Source organism: Pholis gunnellus, assembly GCF_910591455.1.
Source record: "Pholis gunnellus genome assembly, chromosome: 17".
NCBI lineage: Eukaryota > Metazoa > Chordata > Actinopteri > Perciformes > Pholidae > Pholis > Pholis gunnellus.
The window spans coordinates 17787802-17796505 of record NC_136544.1 but is presented as its reverse complement, the minus strand read 5'-3'; positions in this window follow the sequence as shown (position 1 = coordinate 17796505).

Below are 8704 nucleotides of genomic sequence, written 5' to 3'. Positions count from 1 at the left end.
GGCATTTTCCCTCTGAGGCACATTTTGACCATGAACACGCACAGGAAGGAGGTTCTTGTACAGGGAAGGGAAAATAGCACCTGCCACCTGCCAGATATATAACAGGGCAAATAGCAGGTAAATGGTTCAGGTCACCTGCTAAAATGGCAGATAGGTTAAGAAATGTTATTTTGAAAAAAAAACAGTTTAAGTGTTTCCAATTCCAAAGCGTTGTACTTTCAGAAGCGGCAGACAACATTTTTTTTTGGGGCTAATAGAAATGTTGCCGCAGGCGGAGGTGAGGACTGCACTTAATATCAGACCCTGTTCCCGTATACTGACTGAGGGCTATACTTAGAAACGTGGGTGAGAGTGATGGGATGGAAGTAGAAGCTCAATTGTCCTCGTGTTGATTTCAGTGACCTCTGCAGGGGTTCATTCACGTCTAATCGATTCACCGATCAGAGCGAGCTGAGCTCAGAATAACCCCCTGCAACCACATCCCCGGCCAGTGTAATATATGCCAATAGAAATAAGTGCTTATTGAAATCTCTCCACACATCAGTGTATGAGACTGCTGCTTACTTTAGAGTGCTGTAACTTTGGGAGATCCTTGTGAACGAGGAGCGCTTCATGCTGCAGCTCTGTTATGCAACGTCGGCACTTTACCATGACAGCTAAGAAAGTACCGGACATATAGACACCTCTACAGTACTGTATATGACGTGGATGCATGTTGTGTGTGTGGCGTCACCTGTGTAAGCAGGCAGGCATTTCTTCTGCTGTTGATGTTGATGTAGTGCCACCCATAGACGGGTCAATATACTACATCTTCAGTGCAGCGTCTGTGTGAGTGAAGACCGTAATCACTTAGGTATCAGACTGAGAAATTAGCAGCGGCACAAAGCAGAACAAATCCAAAGTATTCTACCGACACAATGGCTGAGAGTTAACCGTTTTTTCAATGGAGGTTTATTTAGGCTTCGGACAAATCTTTGACCAAATTAACAAGTTTAATATGTTTAATATGTGTATATGTTTACAATAGCACATGCAAAAAACAAAGAAGTTATTTATCAAACTTAAATCTCTTCAACATGTCTGGTTAAACCTATTCAAGATGATATTAGGTGATGCAGAAATGGCAGCAAAAACATCCAGGAACATTCATTTACGGATACATTTGCTCTACTTACAATTTAAGGCCGATTGAGAATTGGGTTGTGATGTATGTCTTTTTTTTTTTTTTTTTTAAAGTTTGTCCCCATTAAAACGGTTTGGGAGACACAAGTATGGAATACTAGAAAATAAAATGGTGTCATATTACATTAAAAGCTTCAGCGATTTCTACTTCCTGCCAAGCACAGATTTCTCAGGAGAGGCATGTTCCCAGTCACATCATGTTTCGAGTGTCTGTTAACCATGTATTGTGTTGGACATGCATGCCTCAACAAATCTCCACTCTGCAGTATAGTTTCCTAAAAACATACATATTTATAGTCAATTTCCTGCCCTCCTTGCATAGAGGCTGGATTGATCTGTTCCCGCAGTAATGGGGGGGAGCATTCGCTGTCAGCCTGCAGCCTGTCTGTGGGTTCCACCACATTGGTTTTGCTTGATGGTAGATGTCAGCGAGACCACAGAACAAAATAGTTTTGAACGAACGCTGGCAAATTGAATTCCTTCCCCATTTGTTGGATGGCGCTGTAAATGGATGCTTATTGACAACCGTAGTGTGGAGGCCAAGATGGCCAACCCTCGACACCGTAGATCGATAATATTAACTGAGACGTCTCTGCAACCGGTCCGCAGTATGTGAATAAAGAATATGAACAAGAGACTACACGTAATATGAGATGAGATTTCACAGAGTTATAAGGTCATCTTCCATTTGGACTCCATTCACCAGTGGTCGTTCTGTCACCTTGTTTAATAAGTACGCTTTCTTCAACCTATTTGTCTTTGTCATCTCAGCGACATCGTCCATCGATCAATAACCACGGAGCAAAGTAGTCAACATGAATAATGTGCTAAATTAGGATCTTTAGCAGTTATTGATTATGAATTTGCCCCTGCCCTTGAACTCCCTCCCGGCACTTTGCTGGTTTATATGCAAAGAGAGCTTTATGTCCTTTTTATCACAACAAGAGAAACGTACAGTATAGGTCAAGCGCTACGGCGTCCCATCTATTTTCGGTATATTGCAGGTTGCGTGCCCGTCCTCGCGGCAAGGCATCCTTAAGCACTGCCCTTTGAAAAATGGGAAGGCGAGTAAAGCATACAAAGCCGCAGTGATTATCTCCATCCTTTACCCTGGTGTTGAATGTGACGCAGCGTGCCAGAGAGAGAGAGAGGCCCGATCAGCCCAGAACATTTTGTTAGAAACCGGCTTTGCAGCAATCATGGCATGAAGCGCTGGCAAAATGTGGCCAGAGACTTGCAGTCAGAAATTATGTCTCTGTCTCCCGGGGTAAACAAGCCAGCACACATTCATTAAAGAGCTCTCAACTGGACCTCAAATGTGTATTGACCAGCTGGGGACTAATGGGAACCATTTCCCTCTATGAATTGAAGCCATTTGTTACAGTTTAGGATTGATTCTTTGTCATGGCAACCACCAGAGTATGGTCATGAAATAAGAAATTGCCTTATCTCAACGGGAATTGATTTAAGAAAAAAGAAAATGTGTTTTGACAAAGTGAATGGCCTCATCAAGATGTGACCCAGAATACACCAAGGTGTGGCTAAAAAAAAAACAATTGTTGACATTATCACTCGATGCATGTTTCATCAGCTGTCCTGGACCTGCCCTTCTTTCCCGGTTATTTCACTCGTTCTAATTGTATTCATCCCACTATTCAAATTTTTTTTTATCTTCCAAAAATTGCATATTTTCAGTATAGGCTCAATAACACACAATCATTACGTTTTCTCCAGCAGATCTACTGTATTCATCGGTTTGGGCATTGCACAGAAATCTCACACTTTATTCTATTTGTTGCAGTACAAAAACAAAATTGAATTAATAATCATTCTCTTCCATAGTTGCATGTTAATGATTTTAGAAAAATAATACGGTTTGTACATGAACCCACTTCCTGGTGAAAATAAGCAGATTTCTATCTGACATCGACCTCGGTGTCCGATTTAAACAGTTCTATCACAATATTCACACATGAATGAATTAATAGAATTTGCAGCTGTAAATACATAAATATGCATATGGCGTTTGATGTTTTCATGGAAGCTGTGACAAAAAAGCAGATGTTCTCAGCCCAATTGCCATCTTACTGGAACAGACCAAATACAAGGAGCCTGAATCCATGTTAAATTGTAGTAAGACGGGTGAGTGCTGTTTTTAGAGGGGAGCCGTGGGATGCAGTGGGTTGTTCCCTGGCATTTCCAAAAACAAAACCTATGCAACCCATCAGCGATGGATACTGGAGAAGAGGTGTTACTGTATTTATAATAAGATTCCAACAAACCTAATCCCTACAAAGCACAGATCTAAATACAAACAACCTTCTCTCTGCTTATACGTTTACATTATATGTTGATTACAGGAATTGAGCTTTGCTAAATGATCGGATACAAAAATATTTGTAGGAATTCACTTTCTTTTTTTAATTGGGGTGTTTAGGTGTTAGAGAACAAAAAGAAATGCAAATGAAATATGCATGTATACTTTTTTTCATATTTACCTTTACTGGCAATACACACATGCATAGTATAAATATTGATCAAACAAAAATGGTGTTACAGGGTTAAGAATCCCTAAAAGTAAGCACTCTGGGTATATTACTGTATGTATGAAATGTTGTGATGTAAACTAGTGTCACTGTGATTGTGTCACGCAAACATATTTATTAAAAACACTACAAAATACCAAAACATCCCCACAACAATGGACTAGAGAAATGAAACTAAAGGATCCGTTTTGGGGCCCCTGAGGACCCAGAATGGAGGCGAGCTCACCTGGAGCTCTATATGCAACGTGTGCACCGATCTCCTCCTTCAACTGGACGGAGTTATCCAACAAAGCAACACTGACACAGAATCAGTATCACATTTAGCTCTGGTTTGAGAAGCCATTACCTTGGCACAGACTAGACAGCTTTATTTAATCTACAAGCTGCCAGCTCCGTCCCCTTCCCACACTGGCACAGCAGGTGCTTGTTCATTCAATCTGTAGGGGCTGGCACGAGTCGGGAATTTGATTATATCTGGACGACTGAGAAGCCTTGCAAGAAGCAAAGTTCAAACTGATGCCTTTTCCGCACAAGTACTGTGCAATCAGTATTTTGGTTCTCTGATGCTCTGCATGAATTATGCCGGGTGTGTAGACATTTGTGGTTAAAAAAAAGTGTCCCGTTTCAGCCTGAGAATATTTGAGGTTAAGATTTGTTTCAGGCAAGAGGGAAACAATTATTAACACACTCTCAATTCATTTTGTTCCCGCTGCGCCTCCGCTCTCTATCAAAATCGTGCAGATGCCAGAAATATGTAGGTTGTTCCAGCGTTGACGGGCTCCACAGCCATTGAATGACACAGATCTTATCTTTGCAATCCACCAACATATGACCGTTCAATTTTGATTTTCAGATTCAAGCATGTGTAAAAAATGTCAGAAAAGGCATGTACGGCAGGTCAGAGGTCAGTGAGCTGTGTGTGCAGTCTGGGATTGGAGGATAAGGGAGCACATCAGCAGGCTGGAGGGTTTAAATCCCAACAAAAAGAGGTGCCAAAAATGCTGCGTTGGAGTGAGAGAGCGCGCTGCACTACAGATTAAATGGGATTGTGGTCATGCTGACGTGAACACATATAAAGATTAAATCCACACAGGCTTACGTACTGTACGTTCAGGGGGTTATCCACTTATTTTAAGTGATAAGGCTCAAAGGCAAATGTTTTAATGGCTCCTAATCCTCCTGAAAAAGCTAGTATCCCATTTGTTTTTTGAAGCCATTCATATTCAAAGTGCAACAAGGTTAAACATTGTACTATTAACAACAACAAGCTGAGGCATCAAGGTCACTAAATATTTGGCATTTTAAGTGGGAGATTAAGCAATAAGCAGAGAATTTGGTCATTAGTTAGCGAGGTAGTGTTCACACACACACACACACACACACACGCGCACAGACAAATACAATGAATATTTTTAGACACTTCTGGTTGCCAGATATTCTGATTCATGTGTCCTCACAGCATTGCCACTGGTCCCATTTCTCTGATAGACGGAATATAAATTGAAAATTTATATTGTCTTCTCTTTTAGATCCTGATTTGTGAAAAGAGACATTTCTCGTGAATCTTGGAAAAACAAAAAAAAAGGAACAGTGTGCTGGTGTCATTTGCCGTACGAGTTTCTGAATCGCTCCCCCTGAATAAACATCTTTAGTCCCCACAGCTCAGCGTTTATTCAAGGATTTTAACAGGTGTGAGGCAGCAAAGTCGATTCCCAATGAGTTGCCCTTCTTATACCATTACAGGTCACGTCTCTCCTCATCCTGTTCACACTAACAAATTGCACTGGCCTGACACAGTAAATAGACATAATAAGGGCTGTTTGTTTTTCAGCGACCTCCTCGAGACAAAGTCACGGCTGTTAAATGTTTGTTGCAGCTAAGGTGTTTCTCTGCAGACTACGCCTGAGGTCTGCTTAGTTTGGGCTGTAATTACTGTTCTATATTTCATGCTTGTTGGTTCTGCATACAATAAAAGCCGATCACTGCGCCGCTGCACATTTCCTGGAGCTGTAATTGAATAGTGAAAGGGAGAAGCAGAGCGCCGGCTGTGACCGTAACGTACTGCAGGTGGCAGTAGCTGAACAGGCATACTGCAGGTGAGCCGTGTTCGGACGATTTTATTATTTGTTTTTGGGTCTGGAATGTTAACTCCTACACAGGTGACAGATGAGAACGTAGAGCTTCCCCAACAGAGTAGTTGTACTTTTAATCTAGTTCAGATTTATGATGTCAACAGAGTGAAAATTCTCTCTTGCTTCTTGTCTGAGATGAAATGGAATGTGTGCGCAGACATTAAATAAAGAGGGGGGTGTTTTGGTGGGTGATGGCAAAAAAAAAGGAGGGTTTGCCTCATTTTCATCGACGTGAATGCCCCGTGTGATTCATCCCACAACCTTCTAGAAGTCTGACTGAGGGAAGGCATGAGGTGATCTGATAACCGAGCACTACATCAGACGGGAACGGATTGAAAGACAAAGTGTAAATTGCAGCAACTCCAGGGGAGATGAAAGGCAGAGCTGAGGAAAGTTCAAATTGGAACTTAAAACAGGGCAGGAAAAAAAAAAGGAAAAGATGATGAACAGCCAATAAAGATTGACTCTATCTAGTGCCTCATTCAACATGTACACCCTGTGTCTGGATTCCTCATTTCCATAAAAGTCCAGGCCTTCATCTGACAAGAGGAAAAAAAAAGAAATCCTGCTGCTTCAAGAGAACACAAAGCATGACGAGTGTTGCATCATGCTCTTATCTTGCAGACACTCCTATGTGGTTACACATGAGATATCCGTTTACGCATTAATGTGCTGTATAAGGATAAGTTCTATAAAACATCCGACCGCATGCAGTAAATCAGAGTGCCGCTGCAGTGCACGGCAAAGCCAATTAAGTGCATATTTCTTAGGAAGTAATGAGGAGCCAATCAGCCGAGTCAACGCATGGCCACAAATGAGGGGTCAGCTTAAATAAAAAGACACGTTCTTAAAAGCGTCAGGGAAGACAGAGCATGAATGATTTATACGAGGCGCCGAGACGAAGATTTACAGTCCTGTCTCGACTCAAAGTATGTCCATCCTGTCAAACGCAGCGCGGCCAAAATCTGTCACAATGAAACATGGCCATATCCTACCGCCAAGACCAATTGTTTGTTGCGTCTCGAAGATCAGCGCATGACCTTAATGATCCGTGCAACATTGAGTGTTGGATTACAAAGTTACGCGAGCCAGCCACTGAAAGGCATGCTGCATGTTATATTTTGATTGTGTGGGCAGCAGCCGATACCCCCTCTGCGCCCTCCCCTCGTGGAACCGGACGCCAGCAGTGGGACACTCTGGGGAGGCTTCAGCAGGACGAGGCATTCAGCCAAATAGCAACGCACACACACACACACACACACACACACACACGGCTCTGTAATTTGTCTTCCTCCTCTTCTGGACACACCGCATGAAAACAAATGAACTCTCACCTTTGTTGCTTCAGCCAGGAAGCACGCAACATCGTTAGAGGCAACAATTCATTGTAGGATACCGGGGTTGTTATGGGTTCCTGAGCACCGCTCCCTTAGGGGGCGGATCCAGACTGCTGTACACCCGTGATTGGATTCCACTAAAATTGGCCGAGGTGAAAAAGAAAGAAAGGAAAAATAAAAAAATGTGTGAATGATATTTAGTGACCTCTGATGTCCAGTGATGTTAGGCCGTCGGGGTTTGTGGACTACATAAAAGACGGTAACAGAAAGCAACTGTTGGAAATTCACTTGAGGGTCGGAGGCCAGATGCTGCATAAGCACTCCTGCTGCAAAAAGATCATAAAGCACAGGGTGGCCTATTGATCTCAGGGCCTTTATCAGTGTTTCCATGTGGCCCGTGGCCGAAACACTGTGGGATGGACATGTCCGTCATCTTTATGTGTGCATTTATTGTGCCCAAGAGAAACAATGAGTGTTGGAGCCTCATCTATCTATTTCTGTCTGTGAGTAAAACTATGTCAGTTTTGCTTGTGTGTTCCTCATTTACAACAGTGATTTAGAAGAGCTTCGTCCACGTGTTCACCAGCAGCACAATATAGAGGAATCAATATACTCTGGTTGAATTGCTCTAAATCAATTTCCCGCATACCGTACATGAGAACAAGGCGTTATGATACTGCAGAGGCTACTAAAGGATAATTACAGTGTTATTACTGTAATTTGTGGTCGTTGTTTCAGTCACTTAATAATATTGCACTCACCAAAGTAATTAATGGTAAAAAAATTTGAAAATATGATCAAAGTTGTAATAAATTAGACACCTGGGCTACATTCTGTTTGTGATTTGATCTGTTGTATGTCAAAGGTGCAATGTGTAATACTAAGGAACCTGTTTAAAATATGGAGGGCAGCATTTCACCTACTACTGGCTCTTTACAACCTAGAAGTTAATAACTAAAGAAGAGCAGGGCGGGAATATGCAAAAGTCAGCCAACTGCTCAAACACATGTTATAATCTTGGGGTCTGTCTAAAGTTGACTTCAGCCATTTGTGTGTTCATGCCACTAACCGGGGGCTGTTCGTTTTATGCTTTGATAGTTTGTGTAATTGAAAAAGGACCCGCACCGTCATCTCATCCTATCCGCAGCCAGGAGACCACCCCGCCGAGGAGAGCAGGTCGGCACTCGGCAACTCCAGAAACCGACGCCCAGTCAGCGGAGGCGTCAACTCAAATTCAGCCAACGCAAACCTCAGCAGCGGGAGTCACAGGTCACTGCAACCGGCAGACCGCAACTACAGTGACTCACTATCGCCTCTCGAGGAACAAGCGGTATTACAAGTAGCCGGTTAGCGTGTTTGTTTCAGTAGATATCTCTGCAACATAACACATAAGACGTCTTTGGCATAACGTCTTCACATGGTGTTGTTATTCCATATTTTTTTAATTTTCAAACCAAACTTCTGACCAGATCTTACACATTGCACCTTAAAGTTAAGTCAGATGCAA